We start from the raw sequence: 20,176 nt of genomic DNA on the forward strand, positions 1-20,176 counted from the left end.
CAATTCGTCACAAATGTGTGAAAGTAATTAATGATTCTCTTTAGGAATTTCGCTCCAGGACTAAGAAAACTATTTGAACTGTCACTGTCTGGATGTTATCGCGACGAAGAAGCAATTAAACCTTAAGTTCAATAAAAGCGATTGCGCACTGTTGTATAAAAGTTCTTTTATAGCCACTTAGTTTTGTTACGGTTTCTCAAGCAACCGTAATAAGATCGAATTTTTATTATTTCGGTTTGTATTCCAACATATCTTCGTGGGAATACTGATCGCTTTTTTTATAATAGACATTTCGCAGTTTCATTGCGTTGTTTCGTAGCTGTTTTATATGTAGGTAATCGGAATAGCATTACTTTTTGCTTTTATGTCGGCAATTTAAAATGATTTCACAGTACCCTCTAGACTAGCAATTTATTCATCTATTGGGACTCGACAAATTGATTTTGGATTACGTATATTTGAAATTGAAGTATTTATTGCAGGGTCATGCAGAAACACATTACGGTAAAGTGAAGTATACATAGTAGTGTTTCAAGCGTTAAGAACTGACAGTCAGATTTACAAATTCTTAAAACAGTCGTTCATAAATTTTTATTCGTGCTGATTTCTGAAGACGAATATCGTATTTAAATTTTCAAGTAAGTTAAAATTAATTTTCTTTTCGACCAAATAAACGAAATTCGAATAGACCGGCCTTCATTTAACTTTTTACATCAGATTCACCTCGTCCATTTTGTTCACCGCAGAATGCCAGTTTACCTTACCTTAGTTTACCTATCCAACAGTTGTTTGGAACCTCTTTAGGTCGATTGGGCGGTGCTTTGCTGTATTGTGAGGATTCTTGTCCTTGGCCATCAACTGCATGCTGTTGGCACTATAAGCGTGAAAAGGTGCTGCCACTTATTTTTGACGTAGGACTACGTCTTTGTTTACTATACTGGGACTGGGAAGCACTTTGTGAAAACGAAAATAGAAGTGTAACGTTTGAATGAAAGATTTCAAATGCTAATAACTACTAAACGAAACTGAACAATTCATATGTCGTTAGATAGATAAAATGACCAGCAATTTTATGAGGGAGTTAGCGACCAATTTTAAGGAGGGTATAAGGGGGGGGGACTCCCATACACATGAAATACAAATTCCCTCAAAACTCGAGAAATAATCAAGCAAATGGAACCAAATTTGGCATGTGGAGATTTCAGAAGGCAGGATTTTTTTCTATGGTGAATTAAGACCCCTCCCCTCTTTAAGAGGGGCTCCCATACAAATAATATGCAAATTTCCTCATAACTCGAGAACTAATCAAGCAAAAGGAACCAAATTTGACATGTGGGGGTTTTTGAAGGTAAGATTTTTTTCTATTGTGTACCGAGATCCCTTTTTCTTCTAAGAGGGGGGGGCTCCCATACAAATGAAACACAAATTTCCTCATAACTTGAGAACTAATCAAGCAAATGGAACCAAATTTGGCATGTGGAGGTTTCAGAAGGCAGGATTTTTTTCTATGGTGTACTGAGACCCTTTCCCTTTCTAAGAGGGGGAGGGGGTTCCCATACAAATGAAATACAAATTTACTCATAACTTTAGAACTAATCAAGCAAATGGAACCAAATTTGGCATGTGGGGGTCATTGGAGGCATGATTTTATTTTATGATGGTTTGAGGATAAGGACTCTCATACAAATAAAACAGAAATTTTTGCGTATGAGCCATATTTTCTGCCATGTAACAAGCGGTAAGCTGTGAAAGTAAACTAGTAAAATCTTCTCGGAGCAAAAGACAGTGAATCGACGCCGCTAACTTCCGTGCCTGTTGCCATTCATGTCAAAAGAGAAGGACATTTGAATGGCACGTCATATTTGCAATGAATGTGCTTTGATTTTAATGCTATTTGTAACCAATGGCCCTTTTAAAGGCCACAAGCGCTACAACTCGCTAAGATTGTTGAAACATGTCAAACTACGCATAATCATATTCAATACAATAATCTGTGGGCTGGTCTCATAGGTTGCAGGTCTTGTACTTATGAACCCCCGCCCACGTATTTCCAAAGCAACCATTGCATTCAATGAAGAATTGAATTTGAATATTTCGCTCTTCTCTTTTGAACATTCAATTAAACAATGGCACTAACAAATTCTCATAAACATACATATTCCAGAAATGCAGTTTACATTAGTCCTTGATCTAATGATCTGACATAGTCCTACGTCACCCTTTCGTACAACCCTTAGGGCTGTATACCTTGTAGTTTTTTATATTTGGGAAGCAGAAGAAGTATTTGTTAAAGAGTACAAAGGCTAGACGGTATGTTGGACAAATTTTTACAAACACTCCCTACAATTTGTGCTAACCTGGCTAATTATACGGCTAATGGGCAGGATGCAAAATCCGACCAAACCAGCACAGAACAATCATGTTGCTCCAGAAAAGGTAGCAAATATCTTTTCAAACATATAGGTACGTAGATTACCTTGGGTTGACGGTCCCAGTTGCTATGAGAACATCGTTTTTAAGGTCAAAATAAAGTCACATCAGTCACATCAATTTCCTCAGCATCGTCGTGTACATCGTCCGGGATGGAATTTTGGTCTTCTTTATTTGTTCATCTTCGCGATTTGGAGTCAACACTTTCTTATAAGTCGACAGTTCGGCACCGTTTTTCAGCTCAATGCACGAGTGTAAATGATCCAAGATGGCTTCCTAATTGTAGACAACCGTTCTTTTTGTGCGCGTGGACTCACCACTGCGACCAATAATTTAGATCTATTGTCACAACGCTCAGGCGTATGCTGTATTCTGCACGGCACGTCTTTTTGCAATAATCGCTATTGTGTGAGCGATGTGCTTATTAAATTTTTATGCGTGCTTGGGGAAAAGAAGACAAAGTTTTGTTTTTCCAACCATCTTGTTTCTTCTTTTTCTTTTTCTTTCTGGCTGTATTTTGTGTACAAAACTCGAAAGTTATAAAAGTCTTTTCCAAACTTCTAGCAACAAAACAAAAAAAAGCTCCAATGCGTTGAGTAGGTTCCGATAAAAAGGTACATAAATTTTTAAAATCAGAAGCGGCGTCATTACAAAATTAGTTTCAAAATAAAGCGAGAAAGTCTGTAGAATCTAAATCTGACACAAAAAAAATCAAAATATTTTCAAAAGTGGTAGTCGTTTTCGTCTGCTTAGTTTAGTTTCATAAAGTTTATTGCGGCTCCAAAACAAAGGTAACCTGCAAATAATTGATGTGGGTCACCTCAAATTAAATAAAGAACTAAACAACTGTTAACAACTGTAAACAACTGACAATTTATTTCAAGCGGCAATGCTTCTAAAACTTTTTAAAATAAAAACAAATACGCCTTCTACTTCTTTTTTTAGAAGCTCCACTGCAGCATTACATCACGCAATGAACCAGTCTTTTAATATGCAACTTTTCTTGTTCGTATCTGTCGCTATTAGCGTATGCTTCAAACACAAACACCGGCGAAATGGCAATAGTCATCACCGATCCGCTTGCAGCTGCTTGCACACCGTGTTTTACGATAGTCCGTAAGGTTTGTTTACATTCATTCAAATAAGTAGTTATTACGAAAAAAAAGCAACAAAAAGGCGTCTCCGACTATATTTGAAACGAAAACTAACTTTGTACCCCATTCGTAGTAGAGCAAACAAACGTCACGATTTGAACAACTGTGCCACTGGGTTCGGCTCAAACTCCACGTTGGCTGCATCTCAAGTCCACTCCGCGTGGATTGAAGTATACATCCTACTGACAATTATGTAGGTACCGCTAAGTGTCGACTTTTTCGAATTCAAGCCGGAAAAGTCCGCCACCGCCAAACCATTGGCGCTTAATTGAAATGCTACAAGAATCGGACGCCGTGGATACATAAGGACTTCAGTACTCTTTTTTATTGCAAATGGGTTTACTATAAAAGCGTATATTATCCCACAGAACCTGTTTGATTTTATTCAACCGCTGACGGCATCAGTTCACTGTTTTACCGGGTGGGTACTGGAATGAAAGGAAAATGAATTACCCAACAAGCAAGCAACCTTATCCGTTCGTGTTGAACCACCGAGTTAAACAAAAGTTATAGACAACTTTAGAAGGTTGCAATAGTTGACTGAGAATAAATGATGGATGATCACAAATAGCTTTGAAAAATAATTGTGAAAGATTGGGTTGGAAAAATGAAGATTGGAAAATTTTAGAATTTTGATAGCATTACACGTGTTAAGATTTGACGTTCTTATCCAGACCGTATCTACTTAATGGATTACTCTTTCAAGTAGTATAGATATTTTGTATAAAGGAACGCTCAGAGTTAAAAGCCTTCGTTTACTACGCTACACTACAATAATGAAAACGAAAGTTTCAGAGTGACACAGCGACAATCGCGTGACAGTCAGACCCAGCGATTTGATCACGTCGTCGCTCGTCAGTTTGGACACCAACCCGATTAACTCGTTCGTATCTTCAATCACGCGCTCGACCCCGATACCGAAAGAAGAACAATTTCATACCGCATGACAAGAAAAATTAATTATTGTTAAATCGTTGACATGTTCCACATAAATTTACAAATTATTTTCCCAACGTTGATGTCGCACTGTCTTTTTGTCACTTTAAATAGCTTCATTATTCTTTTAAAATAGCGCATCAAAAATTGAAATTTCAACAAACAAATTTACAATACAAATTTCAAGAAAGTTTTTCATTCTGTATGCCCTTCAACGATCAGAAACTCCTTTTTACTATGTTCCTTGTTATACTATACAGGGTGTTAGGTAGCTAAGTACATATATTTCAGGGGGTGATAGAGGGCCACATTTGACGAAAAAAAAATCCTTCTACGCATATGGTCAAATCTCAATGGTTACAGAGTTATGAAAGATTTTCAGTTTTCGGTTCTGTTTGCCTTAAATTACCTCTACCTAGTACAAAAACTATCGCGGCTAGCTCAATTCTGTTGCTTTCCATTCAAAAGCTGAGAAAGCTTTGTACTGAAAATTAGTCTTAAACCTTCTACTTAATGAAATTTAGTAACTTCTTTAGAAGCAAAAGGTTTTGAAATAAATGATTCTCAAGACGTTTTATCAATTTTCTCCTAAAAATGAATGATAAAACAGATTGTTTTTATTTGCCAATTTGAAGCTCTGGTACCGTTCTATAATTCGTGTTTTGACGTGAAATGCCTATCTCCTTTAGTTTCGTTGCAATTCCGTTTTAAACGTATGGTTTTGGGTGTTGAATTAGTATCTGAAAACTGCACGAACACATACATCACGCATAGCAACTTACAAAAAATGGTAAAATTTCTTAGAAATTAAAGAAAATTCAAGTCTTCATCGCACTGGTTGCCATATTTCTACTTTTTATTAAAAACTTTTGACCTAGGACTACGTCTTACGGCAGGGTGTGAGATAGGGTGTCATTCCAAAAAAATTGAAAAATGCGAGCGCACAGTAGTCCAAAAGGACGAAAAGTGGAACTTTTTTCCTAGTGTATTTTGTTTTCATTTTATCATTTATGGTTTTCAGCACTTTTACCCGTATGAATATCCCCCTTAATCTAAAACTGTCGAAAGTTAGTCATCGCTTACTATAATGGAAATACAAAAATAACTTTTTCGTGTTAAGAAATATAGACATAATTTCTTTGACAAAGTTGTAAATATTGTAAAAATAAGCAACTTTGCTGAAGAAATGAAATTTCTATCTTCATCGAGTGTTGAACTATAGGGCATTTTCTTTGAAACTTCTTGAAAAATTGGTTTTTCATACTTAGTTGAATTTTACAAGAATATAATGTTCTAGGCAATTCTCCAAGCACTCAAAATACACGTTTTTGCAGAAGATCGCAAATCTCTTGGACCTTCACTTGCTAAGTTATCGCATTTTCAAGCTTAAAATTTCCATAGCTTCACGAGCCCATGGGGTAAAATGGGGCAAGCGGATTTATCAAATCAGCGCTTCATCTTAAAGCTTAAGTACTATAAACCTGTATGGGTTCCGCTTGTACCCAACCACCCAAATGAGAGTACGGCAAGCATATGTTTTATGTGTTTCGCGTTCGTTAAGGGCTCGATACACGTCCATTTTTGTGTGTTAGTAGATAGACACATGGTTTCTTCAGCAAAGTTATAGAAAATATAAAGGCAATAGAATGTGTTCGTTCTTAAAACAACGGTTTGCGGTAATTAATGAACTTAAGAAACTTGGAATTTAGGCCTTTCCTCTCGGTTTTCTTTAGCACAAATCTCGAGTCCATCTATCCATCTATCCATCTATCCAATCTATCCATCCCCAATGCTAAATAAACGAGTACAGCTACAGCAATATGTAGCGTAATTTCTCTTTGTCCGCAAAAGGCGAACAACACGAGCACAAATTGAAAGGGACTTTAACTTTGCCTTCTTTGTCCAGACTGAAATTGAAATCCTCCAGTTTGTTCAACGTAGGTGACGGAATGACGGGCCATGAAAAATAAGATGCACAGTAATTTTTTAAATTGTGCTATTCCATTATCTACGTAGCACGGCCGATTCTTGTCGCTTGCTGTAATATATAACAAGAGGTAAGCCGACTAACAGCATTATTCAAACTGTAAATATCGCATCACCATATCTGGACGCGGTAAAGGAGGAAAACCCAAGGGCAAGGCAAAGTCACGCTCGAGTCGTGCAGGTCTGCAGTTCCCCGCCGGTCGTGTTCACCGACTGCTGAGCAAAGGAAAGTGCTGGGCGAGTTGGAGGTCGAGCTCCAGTTTATCTGGGTTCTGTGATAAAATATTTAGCTGCGGAAGTGCTTGAATTGGTAGGAAATGCTACTCGCGACTACAAAAGACCAGAATTATCCCACGTCACTTGCAGCTGCCCTACTAGTACGGTTGCTACAAAATTGTTGTGGTAACCGCAATGTGACTAATTTCAGTCGTAATTCGGTTGCATCAACTAAATGTACCTAAAGTGTGCTACTTGGGTGGTCACCCGGACTGGTATTTCATCGTGACTCATGACCGTCACTAACGGCTTCGTCGATGATATTTTAGACCGCATAGCTGCTGAGGCTTTCCGGTTGGCTCGCTGCAACAAGCCGCGCCGTGGTTTGCGGTTACCTGTTCGCCGATTTACCGAAAAGAAAATTACGCTGAGTGCGTTAATGCAAGTTTATTGCAAGCTGGAATTATGATAAATAAACAATCGGTCCTTTTAAGGGACACACAACGATTGAAGAGTTTATTATATTTTCTTGCCCAGTTAGGCCATTGCAAATCATAATTAAAGTTTCTGTCACCCCCCCCCCCTCCCTTGGAAATTGGCTTGAAAAATGGGGGGGGGGCAAAAAAATAATTTGTAGGATATAAGTCAAATTTCTTTTTATAAAATCAATTGTCTGTGGGCTCTACAGTTTGAAAAACTCGAAAAATGAGTCTCCGAGTTGAATTAATGCTTCTAGCACGAAACAGAAATGGAAATTCGAACAATGGAATTTCCGAAAATCGTCCAAAAAAATTTTCCTTCGTTTTTTGTCTTTTTTCGTATATTTTTGCATAGAAAATAATAACGTATATATTATAAGCAAGAATAGATTCGGTTTACACGTTTAAACCTTAAATAAAAACTCTTAAAATCCACGTTTTTTTTTGCTCGATTAAAAAATTCACTTTGTTTTTATTTCGCCCCCCCCCCCTTCAGTGGCCGAACACCGGAAGGACAAAAACTTTATAAAATATTTGTAATGGCCTTAATGCCATAATAACACAGGCAACGAGGAAAAAGTTGAATTTTTCGCCGTTTTGGACGACCAACAAATGGTGGGAACAATTTTTATGTTTACGGGCGGCATTTTCTGCCACTTCTAAAACATCTGCAGCTTGTAAATGTTTTATTATCAGTGTTCTTAATTTGTAAACCGCAGAAGTTTTGCGCAAAATCTTCAGCTTTTTGAAAATTCGCGCGTGCTATCTACGGATTACCAGAGGAAAAGCACTATACAACGTAGAAACAGATCATGAAAATTCATTTACTGTTTGGTTTAGTGTGACTTCGATCCGTTTTGATAAAATAGATTCAATCAACTATAACTTCGAAATCTGTTGAGGATTGAACGTATACAATGTTACTACTTTGATGAACGTTACGTACAACGTATCTAGCATGTATACATGAAGAATCGTGTTATTACATACATGGATACATGCTACTATCGCTACAAAGAGACTTACGTAGTCCTACGCCACCTATGCGGTTGTGTCTTGTGCACAACCCCGATTTTTTTTTCATTTCCAACCCAATTTTGTCACTGAACTAGTAGAATTTCAACCAGTCTGCTGCGATATATTCTGTATTTGGCATTGTTCTATTGTAAAAACAGGTTACTTAGTTAACCTGCTGCTTGTTTTTGACCCTTCAACTACCATCAGAAACTCCATTTTGTTTTATTCGCAGTATTCGCAGTGGTTTGCATCAGCATTCGAATCATCAACTACAACCAGGAGCTATTCAAGGTCTTTATATAGAGACATTTTGAGAAAAATCGAAGGGAAGAGGAGGAATGGACACTGTACCAGTTCAGTAAGTTCGGTGCCAAAGCACGACGTGAACAATTTTCGATGTCTATCATCGCGCAGGTCGAAAAGAACGATTCCTTCCATCCAGCCATTGGAATGCAGAAGTCAGATCGATCATATCGACAGTTTTCGGATGTCATGATCGTTGATGCAAGGACTCTGCTGTGATCAAATATCGACTCAGGCCTTGTACCTTATCCGTTTCGTACGCGGTTGTAGAACGTAGCGAAGTCTCGTACAGAGAGAATAGTGCGTTTCAGCAGCCAACGATTGGACGGTTCTTACTTCTAGCAGCATAGGACCGGGGTGGACTGTGCTGTATCAAGAATTTCTCTCCACTGTACTCGGTCCTGGGCTACTTGTCACCAATTCGTAGAGCGTCTCGACGTCGTCAGTTTTGTGTGGGGGCGTATGCTCCTTGATCGAAGCGTCTTGTGGAGGGAAAAGTAGGTTACACTTCGAACTTGTATTGTTGAATCTCCTTACTCGAATTGTTGTCGGTGATGGTCAGAGATCCCAGATATAAGTTCAATAGCCCATGTCCATGGTAGGTGAACGTTGTTATCTCTGGAGCGGCTTCGTTCCATATAGTTGGTTTTGACGCACTGACCCAATCCTCGTAACATCCGCTTTTAGTCTGGCGTAGATTACCACCGTCGTCCCATGGTTTCTAGTAATGACGTCAAGGTCGTATATGAAAGTTAGAAGTTGGTTACTTTTGCCGAAGATCGTTTCTGTCGTTTCGATGCCCTCTCACCGGATCACACCTTAAATAGCAATGTTAAATAACATACAGAACAGTTCATCCCCTCCCCGCAACCCTCTACACGATTGGAAAGGACTCAAGAGTGCTCCCGAAACATACACGTACCACGTCTTTCGCCGCAATTGCGTAGCAGTTCGCACTCAACTGTATCATATGCTGCCTTGAAATCCACAAAAATATGATTCGTAGGCACGTTGTACTTCCGACATTTCTGGAGGATTTGTCAGAGCCAAAATTTGAACCGTAGTAGGAAAGGCCTCCATAAAGCCCTTCTAATTCTACCCTATGAAATCTTTTGAGGATAGAGGATATGCTATTGAGGATAGATGACGCAACAAATTCTGGGAGATCACCTTACAGCAATCGAGTCGATCATCCTTTTTGTAGATGGGTAAAGCCAAACCTTCCATTCTTTCGGTAGTCACAATCTTTAAATTTGTTTAGTAAAGAACCGTTGCTAGTGATTCTTTGGCATTTTTGCAGAGTTCTACTGGGTTTTGGTCTTTCCCGGAGGCTCTATTATTCGTCAACTGGCCGATTTCTCACCGGTTCCCTTCGAGATCGGGAACCGGCACGCTGCGCGGTACTTTCGTTTGCAAGTACTCCTAGGCCAACTTCTGTTCCGTTTCCTTCTGTTATATCGCCATTGAGACGTCCATCGAACAGTTTTTAGTTGTCGACCACCTTGCACTCGTTTGTGACCAGGTTTCCCATCTTCGTCTCTACACATACCGTGAACGCATGTAATTCCGATCACTCAACCAAATTAGCCGATTTTTAGAAGATTGAATTAAAATTCACGGTTCACGGGCATGCTTCGATCATGAGGATTCTTATTAGCTATGGTTTTTGATTCAATTTTGTAAAAACCGACTACTTTAGTTGATTGATCGGAAATACCTGCGTTCACGATATCAGGCTACGATGTGTTTCCTGGGGCCGTTCACGTTCACGAAACTGGTTCACCTTCTCATAGAACTTGCGTGTGTCATTAGCCCAGAGTAGTTGTCGTGGTGCTTCACGATGTCTACCCTCGTTTGGTACTTTTACCTCCTCAGGATCGTGGTCAACTCATTCCGCGCTCGTCGATACTTGGTCAAATTCCAAGCTCTCTTTTCCTTTGCCTCGATTACTGGCGTTCCACACCTCGAACCAGTCATTTCGTGCACACGATTTTTTATCACCTGGCACCACGGTTGCGGCCTTGTTGACGACCGATCGAATCCTGCTCCATCCGTCTGCAAGGGTCGCAATACCTAGCTTCACAAAAAAGAGCAGAGATTAATCCTTGGGCGCACGTAGTTTTCGGGTTATCTAAAGTAGTCAATATTACTATTTGACGAAAACTTACTAACATAACGACAGTGGTTGCCAGGTAGAACGATATGCCGGATATTATTTTTTATTTTTTTTTATTTTCTTTTATTTATTACTAGTCTTCGATAGTATCGCACAGACAGTTCCTAATATATACTTATTCTAAATTTAAAAGTCATTCTACTAATATTAAAATCATAAGAGTCAGACACTACATTGAATTCACGACAACACACATCAATAGGATTGTTCTGGCCAAATAGAGTGCGATGCATTGGAAGCCGAAAGAAATCTGATCGACGGGTAAGCCTAGGTGGTACGTTGATTTGAAGCCGCTCCAGCAGCTCCGGACAGTCAATATTGTTTCCAAGAAGATCGAAGACAAATAAACGTTGCAGCGAACTTCTCCTGTTTGCCAGCGTGGGCAGACATATAAGAGCGCATCGATGTTCGTACGGAGGCAAATGAATTGAATCATCCCAGGGCAGCGTTCGTAAGGCATACCGGATGAAGTGACGCTGGATTCGTTCAATCCGGTTGATCTGGACAACATGGTAAGGTGCCCACACTATCGCTCCGTACTCCAAAATACTACGTACAATCGCGCAGTAGAGAGACTTCAGGCAATAAACATCATCGAATTGCTGCGTATTCCTTTTGACGAAGCCTAGTAACGCATATGCTTTAGCAGTTGTAACTGCAACGTACTGAGCAAAACATAGTTTTCTATCGAGCAGAATTCCTAAATCTTTTACAGAATGGACTCGGCTGACACCGACTGTTTGCATTCTATAGTCAAACAAAGTAGTCTGTCTGTTTCTGCAGAATGATATCACATTACATTTCTGTATATTAACTTCCATGCTGTTCAATGTACACCAATTCAACAGCGAATCAATATCGGATTGTATTGCGTAGCAATCATCTGTCGATGCTACCACCCGGTAAAATTTTAAGTCGTCAGCAAACATCAACTTTGGAGATTTTATAGTGGAGCACAGATCGTTCACAAAAAGATTGAACAGCAGTGGCCCAAGGTGGCTTCCTTGGGGCAAACCTGATTTCATCTCAAAAAGAAGAGAGCTAGTTCCATTTACACGCACAAACGCATTGCGGTCGGTAAGATACGACAGTATCCACCGTGTCAGCCATTCAGGAAAACCCAAAATCCCAATATCATGTAGGGAAGGAAATGCAGCGAATAATGGGAACAGCATGCGAATTGTGAGCGACGCACTATGGCGCAAAGCTGGCCAAAAGTCAAAAATCAAGCTTCAAGCTTTCAAGCTTTTTCCATTATTATATTTTTATCATTTTTTGGAATACTTTGGGAGGTTAACCTGAAAATTCTAGCCAGTTTGAAGTTAAAATGAATTTTTGACAAATGTCTGAAGTTGAACATGTTGAAGAATGATATTTTGTTCTTCCATACAAAATGTATGGGAAACTCAACACCAATATTCAGCGATCAAGAAAGTATGGCGGGAAACGTCAGAAAACGATCACGTTAAATGCATCTTATAGGAAATTTTCTCTACTTTTTGGAAATCTAGATGGCTTTCTGCGCTTTGCTGTGCTAAGGAAGTAATATCGACTTTTTGTCGGATATATTAGAAGTGATTTCTTACAAGTTTTTTATGCTTTCAACGGCAAATACAAAATTTGCCATCTCAAAAACAAAAACCACAATGAAACAAGTAAAAAACGAAACTATTTTTTTTAATTTTGTGAACCACCCTAATGAGCGATCAGTTTTTTCGATTTCTGATCCCAAATTGGAAATCAGTGATCCAAAATTAGTTAAAGATGTTATATTCAGCCGATTTGAAGTAACTTTTGGCTTTTGGACAAGCTTTGTATGAAGGAGCGCCACTGTGCGATTGTTAAAATAATTTCTTTTATTAAAGTTTCGGGTCTTGAAGTTTTTTGTTTTTTTTTCTCTGAAAATACTCAAACTAATGAAAATAATGGAAGGTTCCCTAGGATGGAGTAAATCTGCTAGAAAAGTTTCCAAGAAAAAGTTTTCAAAGCATTTTTCAAATTTTTAATTGAAAACAAAAAGAGTAAAAATTATTCGAATCTAACAAGATCATTCTGGATCCTTTTGTGATACAACCGGACGCTGATTCCTGAGCTCAATCTCAGTGCTTCACCACGATCGGTAGCAGTTTTGTATTGCAACGATCGCTGACAGTGCGTGATAAGTTTCACCTTGTGCGCACAACCTGGCCATACAACATGACACCACGGCGCGGCCACGCCGTTGAGGTCCTCGGTATCGACTTGCGACGCAACACAGCACAAACGAAGAGAGCTTGCGGCGCCAACCAGTGAAACAAACATGCAACCGCATGTGCCTGCTTCTTTCGGAGGTAAAAATTCATTAGTTTTATTTCTGAACCCGTGGTCTTAAGACGTGTTTCGCGGGCGCACGTTCGCGTTCCTCGGAATCCTTGGAACAAACCCTTAGGCGATTGTTTTCCACTAGAAGAAGTGCGTTGTATAACCGGGTCAACAGTGCGGGGGCTAGTGAGGGATTTACATGCGAAAGGATTGTAAATTCTAGATTGTACGATGGTGATCGCATTGCTGGGGGAATGAGATGTGCCATGTTTAGATTTACGGGATAATATCGTGAGAACGAACCTACACCAGAGGTTATGCAATTCATAATGTAGTGAACTCGCTGCACGGTATTGCATAATGGTCGTTTTGAAAGTGATCGTTAATTTGAAGGACGTTCGGCACCATTCATAATAGTACATCAACAGGTGCTATTGTTAGTAGATTCGAAACAGGGTATTTTAGATGGTCGTGTACAGTTTTTTTGTGATGTAAGATCTAAAATAACTACATGCTGATCAATTTAATATTTATTAATGGTTGTAATATATTTTCACTTCAATTTCTTTTTGTTTCGAAGAACGAAATCTAGTTGCGAGTTCATTGAATTACGTATGAAATCTGAATTATTACACCAATTTTGTGAAATAACGTTTATGCAATCTCTCAGCATGCACAACATTTTAAAAAATAGGTTCCGTTGCATGTCCCTCAGAAGCCCCGCAATGTTGACATGATTGTTGAGCGTAAATCGTTCCTATATGCAGCACACGCTTAGTGAAAACCAAGCGGAAGCTTAAATCGAATCGATTATCATACACTTGAGTGTTTGGCTCGGTCTTGTGCTGCATTCAGATCGGTTTTACTGTATAATTATCCCGTCAACACTTTTGAGAATGAATTTATAGGTTTCCAAGCAAGTTGAAATTAGTGCCCGAAGAAGCTAAGTGGATGTGAAAAATGTGACCAATGCCAAACATCAGCAACGTGAATAACAAACTGAGGTGATCTTGGACTTTAGCAAGACATTTAATTAAATTGCACGTTGAGTGATGCTGCAGGCTTAGTACAAAACTTGGTAAAACCTGTCTTGTGGTGAGAACTATTATCTTTGGAAGTCAGTGGCAAACCGCACACAGAGAAGTTCGAAGTTTAGCAAAAAAAGCTATTATTGTGCAAACAGTGACGGGCGGAAAAGCAAGTGACAACTCATGAGACACACAAACGGTGAGAAATCAGCGGATGTGACGACAATCTTGTAATTTGGCCGATTATCTTCTGTACAAGTACAAGCAGTTGGAAAAAGCAGTTCAAGGATCGTAAAAATCAAGCTATTTAAGAAGTGAGGGCGAACTTGGTCTCTCTGCAGAAACAAGGCGATTTTGCTAGCGCCAACGATGGAGGAAGGAAGAGAACTGCAGTTGTGGATTGTTTTTCAGATGTAAGTAATACCTAGTAGCCTTTCGTTGCTACACGGGACGGGAAAATACTACCGCTTGTGAACGATAATCACGATCACTCTCCAGTGTACAGTTACACAGATCAAAATTACACCGGTGATTGTTTTGCGAAACAATTTGATCATTTTGCCTGGTTGAATACGGAAGAGCTAACTGGTTTTAGTGCTGCAAATCTATCTATTAATAATAATTGTATGTTGGAATAGCTTTTATTCTTATTTATTTGAGGTTATAAACAAAAGATATCCAACCACGAAGCAATAAAAGCAATGGAGCATGATTTTTGCTATACATTGTTGTTTGGATTCTGTGATCTCCGCGAAAAGTTTTGATGTTCAAATTTGTTTTTCGAATTAGTTTTCAATTATTTTCTTATAGAAACACATACAACATTTTGGAAGACCAAATGTGGGACGCAAACGTTGCTTCTAAGAAGAAACATACGTGAAAACAACGAAGAAATACACCGCAAAGATACAACCAGGCGGAAAATTGTTTCCTATTTTCGGTGTTCATCCAGCCATTAATGTCGGCGTCTTGAATCAACGTTCAGAGACCTCCGGCAATCCTAAAATTTACTGTCAAATGCTATGCATACGTTTCTGTGGCAGCAATATAAACATATGATGCCGATTGCAGCACAAAACTAGGTGTTATTTTTCACACTAACTAATCACAGTATCCAAGGTCGATTTGGAAACCATCATTATTTGTGGAGCTTGAACGTTTAGCTTTGAAGAGGGCCCTGAATTTGTAATAATCGAATTATTCCGATCGGAAAATATGACACAACAAACGCATTCAATAATACTGTCATCCGAATGAACTTTAAGCTAGGCACAAAAGTTCCACACTTTCAATTTAAGTTGACTCTCCGTTTGAACTAAACTTTCATAGTAATAATCGTACTAGTGCCAACTCAATTACCAATCTTATTCGCTTCAATCTGCCCATGACTACCGCTTTCCGATGGAGTTTTAATCGTTCAGTCATCGATCGAAAGGCTGTTCGATTAGAATGAGTGAAATAAACATACACAAAGTTGGAAAGATTGATTTTCTTCGCTTGGCTGGAAATAAATTTCCTTAGTGCATGCCGCATCGATAGCTTGTGCCAATTGACGGCGCAGGAAACTTTATCTGCAGGTCATCATATCCAATTAAATGAACAGTTTGTAAATCATCATGAACTTGGTAAAACGAAATTGAATGCTTTCGTCGAAATGTTTCGTTATTACATGAAAACTTTCATGTTGATTGTTTTAAGTGTTTTACAGCGAATGTTACAGCATTCCAACGCTCAAAAAGCTCTCGAATATTGACTGCTACAAAGACTCTTCAACGAGAAAAGCGCTTTGCTAGTGGATTTGTGCGAAGACCGGGAAGTAGACGGAACAATTCGAGTGCAACCAGTGAACAAATAGCTGCGCCAACATTTAATTCCACAGCAATAATAAAGAGCAAAACATTAAAGTGTTACTTTAGTTATTGAACCAATGCAATGACATAATGCATTAAGTGTAATGCTCGGTGCATTCACTAAACGACTTTTGAAATGGGTAGATGGAGCAGGATATTTACAATTTGGATCCTACCACCCAAACAGCTGAATCATGGTATAGACGCAATATGTTATTGAAAGAAAAGTTGAGTGAGTATCAAAAGTATTAACATCTTTAACGCCTATGAAACACTTTTGTTCATTGCCTGCTTCAATAATAATTTTATGAGCTTTGATACATTAAACACCACAAAACAACCTTTCTACCCGTAACAATGGATAAAGGTACGTTAAAGCTACGATTTCGGCTGCAACATACGATTCGATTTTATGGTTGCAACGAAGCCGTCCATTTATATACCTATCTAGATCTAGCCGGTGACCAGCAATGATTTCAACATACGCGACCGGCTTTTCGACTGTTGGATTTTATTCGACCGCCTTTCGGTCGTTATCCTCTTCGTCGGCAGCCGTCTTGCGATATTGCGGTCAATGAACATACCTTTACTGAACGAGCCAGTAGGTCACTGTATTATTGGCATTATTGGCCAAGTGAAGAGATTCTACCCATTGCCGAAACCATAGCGAATCAACAGTTATTGTTATGCTAGCTTCATACAGTCCAGACTGTTTCGATTTCAGGTTGTCAGATTGACGGGTTTCAGAATCCATATAGGAAGCTTTAAAGCAAAAATAAATTGAATGTTAGAAGCACGTATCAGACTATTTTCAGTTGAAATTGAAAACTGAACTGAAAACAGGACACTACTAAGCAAAAAAGGAGCATTTTATAGACAGAATTGATCCTGTTGCAAAAAATAACTAACTAAACAAGGTTTAGAGAATGAGTTCGAATTTTAGTAGACACACATTGTTGTACGTAAAATGAATAAACCAGAATTCAAGTTTAGCAAGTGATTGGTAGCAGTGCTTTACAAAAATAAGTTTTATCTCAGTGATTTACAGTTTTGTGTGCCATTGTGGCCGGATCAAGTTATTCTCGGCCACAAGCATAAAATTTGCCACGATTGCAGTCAAGTGTGAATAGAAAGCACTAAGGATAAGAACCAAGAGCATTGGTGTAGGTCAAGTGGAAACTAATGCTAATTAGCATTGACGTCGATAGAATTTCGAAAATGCTTTACGAAGATACAAAAATAAATCAGAAACAAAGGAGCAATGAAACCTCAAGAATTAGCAATGAGGCGTTCGAGCCGAAAATAGATGGAGTACGGAAAAGCTCAAGGTGAAGTCGAAATGAAAAAACAGAAAGACTAAAAGCGAAACCTTGGCATTGTCGAAATAAAGAAAAGAACGAAATAATAGTGTGTATTGGTGTGTCCAGACTTTGGTAAGAATTTTCGCTACACGCAGTAGACCCGTTTTAATTTGGTTGTAGTTTTAATGCACTTAAACATACTCTCTAGCCTGTGTTTTGTAAACCGTCATGATATCTATTTAAAATTTCTATAAATATTTATCTCACTGGTTTTATTTTCTTCCAAACCAATAATTTTTCGACTTTTACTAAGTTGAACTTTAGTCAAATTCCATGTTATTTTACATAAGATTTCTATATCAAAATTCTAACTCAATTTTCGTTAACTTTTCGCTTTTTCCTCAATATTTTTAATATCTTTTATAACACTTACTTAGTTAGTAGGCTTTACGTCATATGACAAGGTATATATAACGTCATCGAATACTTGTACGGAAACTTTCCCGGCTTGGTGCATCGCAACATTTCGTCGAGTGGTTAATTTCCTACTTAACCACTCGAGCACAACTTATGTTTTTCCTCCGCATTCGGCAACAAATCGGGTGTACCTCAGGGCAGCAACATGGGACCTTTGCTCTTCTCGTTGTACTTTAACAATGCAACAATACTCTTGGGCGATGGATGTAAATTAATGTACGCGGACGATTTAAAATGATATCTCGCCATTCAGGCCATCGAAGACTGCTATGCTGACTGATTTGCAAAAACTGCTGTATATTTTTGTTAACAAGAATCGGCTCATCGTGGGCACGGCAAAGTTTCAGGTTATGTTACTTCACCGAACTGTAAGCCAAATATTGTTCCAGTACAACATTGATGATCAGGTACTCCAGAGAGCCGGTAATGTCAACGATCTGGGCGTTGTTCTTGACTCTAAGCTCAGTTTTAATGTGAATTGCTCGACTGTCATTTCCAAAGCATCCCGGCAGCTCGATTTTATATTCAAAATCGGACGGGATTTGAAGGATCCATACTAGTTACTTACTTATTTCATTGGTCTAACGTCTTATGACAAGGCCTGCGTGGCATAATTTCTCCATCTATTTCGGTCCATGGAAGCGCAGCTCGTCTCCAGTACCGCTGGTGCCCCGTGCTCGCCAGATCTCACTCCACCTGGTTTTGCCACCCCGCCTGCTGTACCCATCTTCGTCTTGTTCCAACTGGATTCGATACGCAAACCATTTTTGCAGGATAGTTGTCCGGCATTCCCAACGAATCCGTACAGCTTTAAGCACTTACTGAATACTTAGTTTGCCGTAGAGACGCGCGAGCTCGTGGTTCATTTTTCGCCTCTATAGACCGATCTCTTGCACACCGCCAAAGATAGTTTATCCCTTTAAGCCCGAGCCCTCACAATTGTGTAGGTGAGACATGACTACTTTTAAAAAATTTTCCTTTCTTTTCTAAACGTCGTACTTTTACATATATGGCGCCAATCTCTTGTGTAAACATCGTAACTCGCAAAAAAAATAGAAAGCAGCTGAAAAAAAGTTTTCTTTTGTGTTTGGATTAATTATTGTCTAGTCTTCAAAATCTTGTGAAAACAGCAAAAAGTTTTATCTGTCGTATTTTCTTATTGGACCCGTATTTCGAAATTGCTTAGATAAAAAATTATTGGTAATAAGTATTTCTAATTGATGTAATTAAAAATTTACGCGAAATAACTTTTACAACTTACTTATGCACATTGTTTTTCATACCTACACAATTGTGTAGGTTCGGCCTTATTGCATACCTACTTCAACCTTTACGTTCCCGCCGGGACTTCAAAAATTAGTGTACTTGCCGTTACATTTTTGGCTCTATCTTTACTATTTTTTGATCGATTTTTATACAAATTGTCTTCAAAGAACCACCTTAGATTGACCTTCAATGAAAAAATATATTAGCAAATTTTGGATCCATTTTCCCAGAGATATTCCAGATCGCAGTGGGATTATTTTTTCACGTCATAAGTAATAGATGAAATAAAACGAAATTTGCTGCTGCCATCTCATTTTGAGTCAGTAAGAATGAATACATTATACTGTAGAGCATTCGTTCATGCTCCACACTACGGAACCTCCGTTTAAAGTACTACCAGAACCTAAAACTGGTCATTTATAAATTGTAAAATAATAAAGAAGTGTGGCAAATGATGTATTCAACTACGGTATTTTCTAAGACAAATTCTTGGATCAACATTTGAATGTTTTAAGCCAATCTGGACGTTCCGGTACATCTGTTGTATTAAGATTAGTGAAAACTTAGCTTGCAAAAAGTTCAGCGTATTTCCATAGCTACGTAGCGACCGTTCCGCTGCTTCAGAAGCTGAAGTTTATGAGCCTCTAAGCGATGATTTCGCTCTAAAATAAACGGGGTTAACCCTATTCAATTCTGTGGACTTCTTTACACAAAATAATTAGGTATTTTATGTTTTGTTTTATCAAAACCTGGCTTGGTATAGTCCAAAAAGGGTAAAAAATGTTAAAAATAGGGGAAAATGAGCAAAATGGGGCACTTCCCGATGACAAACAGGAAAGCGGTGGGCACCATGCGATTCTCCGGAAAATTTTACATAAGATCACCTACATTTTATCAGCCTGCAGGCCATATCTTAATTGCATCCGTTCTTTCGGCACGTTTTTGGCCATAGAGCAATGGTATAAGATAAGGCCGAACCCACACAATTGTGTAGGTTGCTAAATTTAGCAAACATTTATTGCAATGTATAGAATACACGGGTTTTGGTATCTCGAGCGATAAAAAAAATTTATATTGATCCAAAAAACAAAAATATCGTAACCAAAACCCTCCGTGCTTAAAGGGTTATAGCAGCCACCGTTTGAAAACTTCGAGTGCTCATAGGTCCTCTTCTAACAGTGTCCACGTTTTGTGCCTGTAGAGGACAACGACCGGTCTAATTAGCGTTTTGTACAGTGTGCACTTTGTACGGTGGC

The 20,176-nt window shown here is 38.7% G+C and overlaps 2 protein-coding genes across 7 annotated transcripts in view; one reads left to right on the forward strand and one right to left on the reverse strand.

Annotated features, from left to right (window-relative positions):
- LOC128741252 (flotillin-2) overlaps nucleotides 1-20,176 on the reverse strand; it is a 366,737-nt gene that overhangs the window by 245,515 nt on the left and 101,046 nt on the right. The gene's annotated exons all lie outside the window — the stretch shown is intronic.
- LOC128741256 (uncharacterized) overlaps nucleotides 13,073-20,176 on the forward strand; it is a 43,589-nt gene continuing 36,485 nt past the window's right edge. Inside the window, exons 1-2 of the mRNA XM_053836932.1 lie at nucleotides 13,073-13,148; nucleotides 13,907-14,439. The gene's annotated coding sequence lies outside the window, so the exon portion shown is untranslated. The remainder of the gene's footprint in view (nucleotides 13,149-13,906; nucleotides 14,440-20,176) is intronic.

The sequence above is a fragment of the Sabethes cyaneus genome, chromosome 3, assembly GCF_943734655.1.
Source record: "Sabethes cyaneus chromosome 3, idSabCyanKW18_F2, whole genome shotgun sequence".
Classification (NCBI taxonomy): Eukaryota; Metazoa; Arthropoda; class Insecta; order Diptera; family Culicidae; genus Sabethes; species Sabethes cyaneus.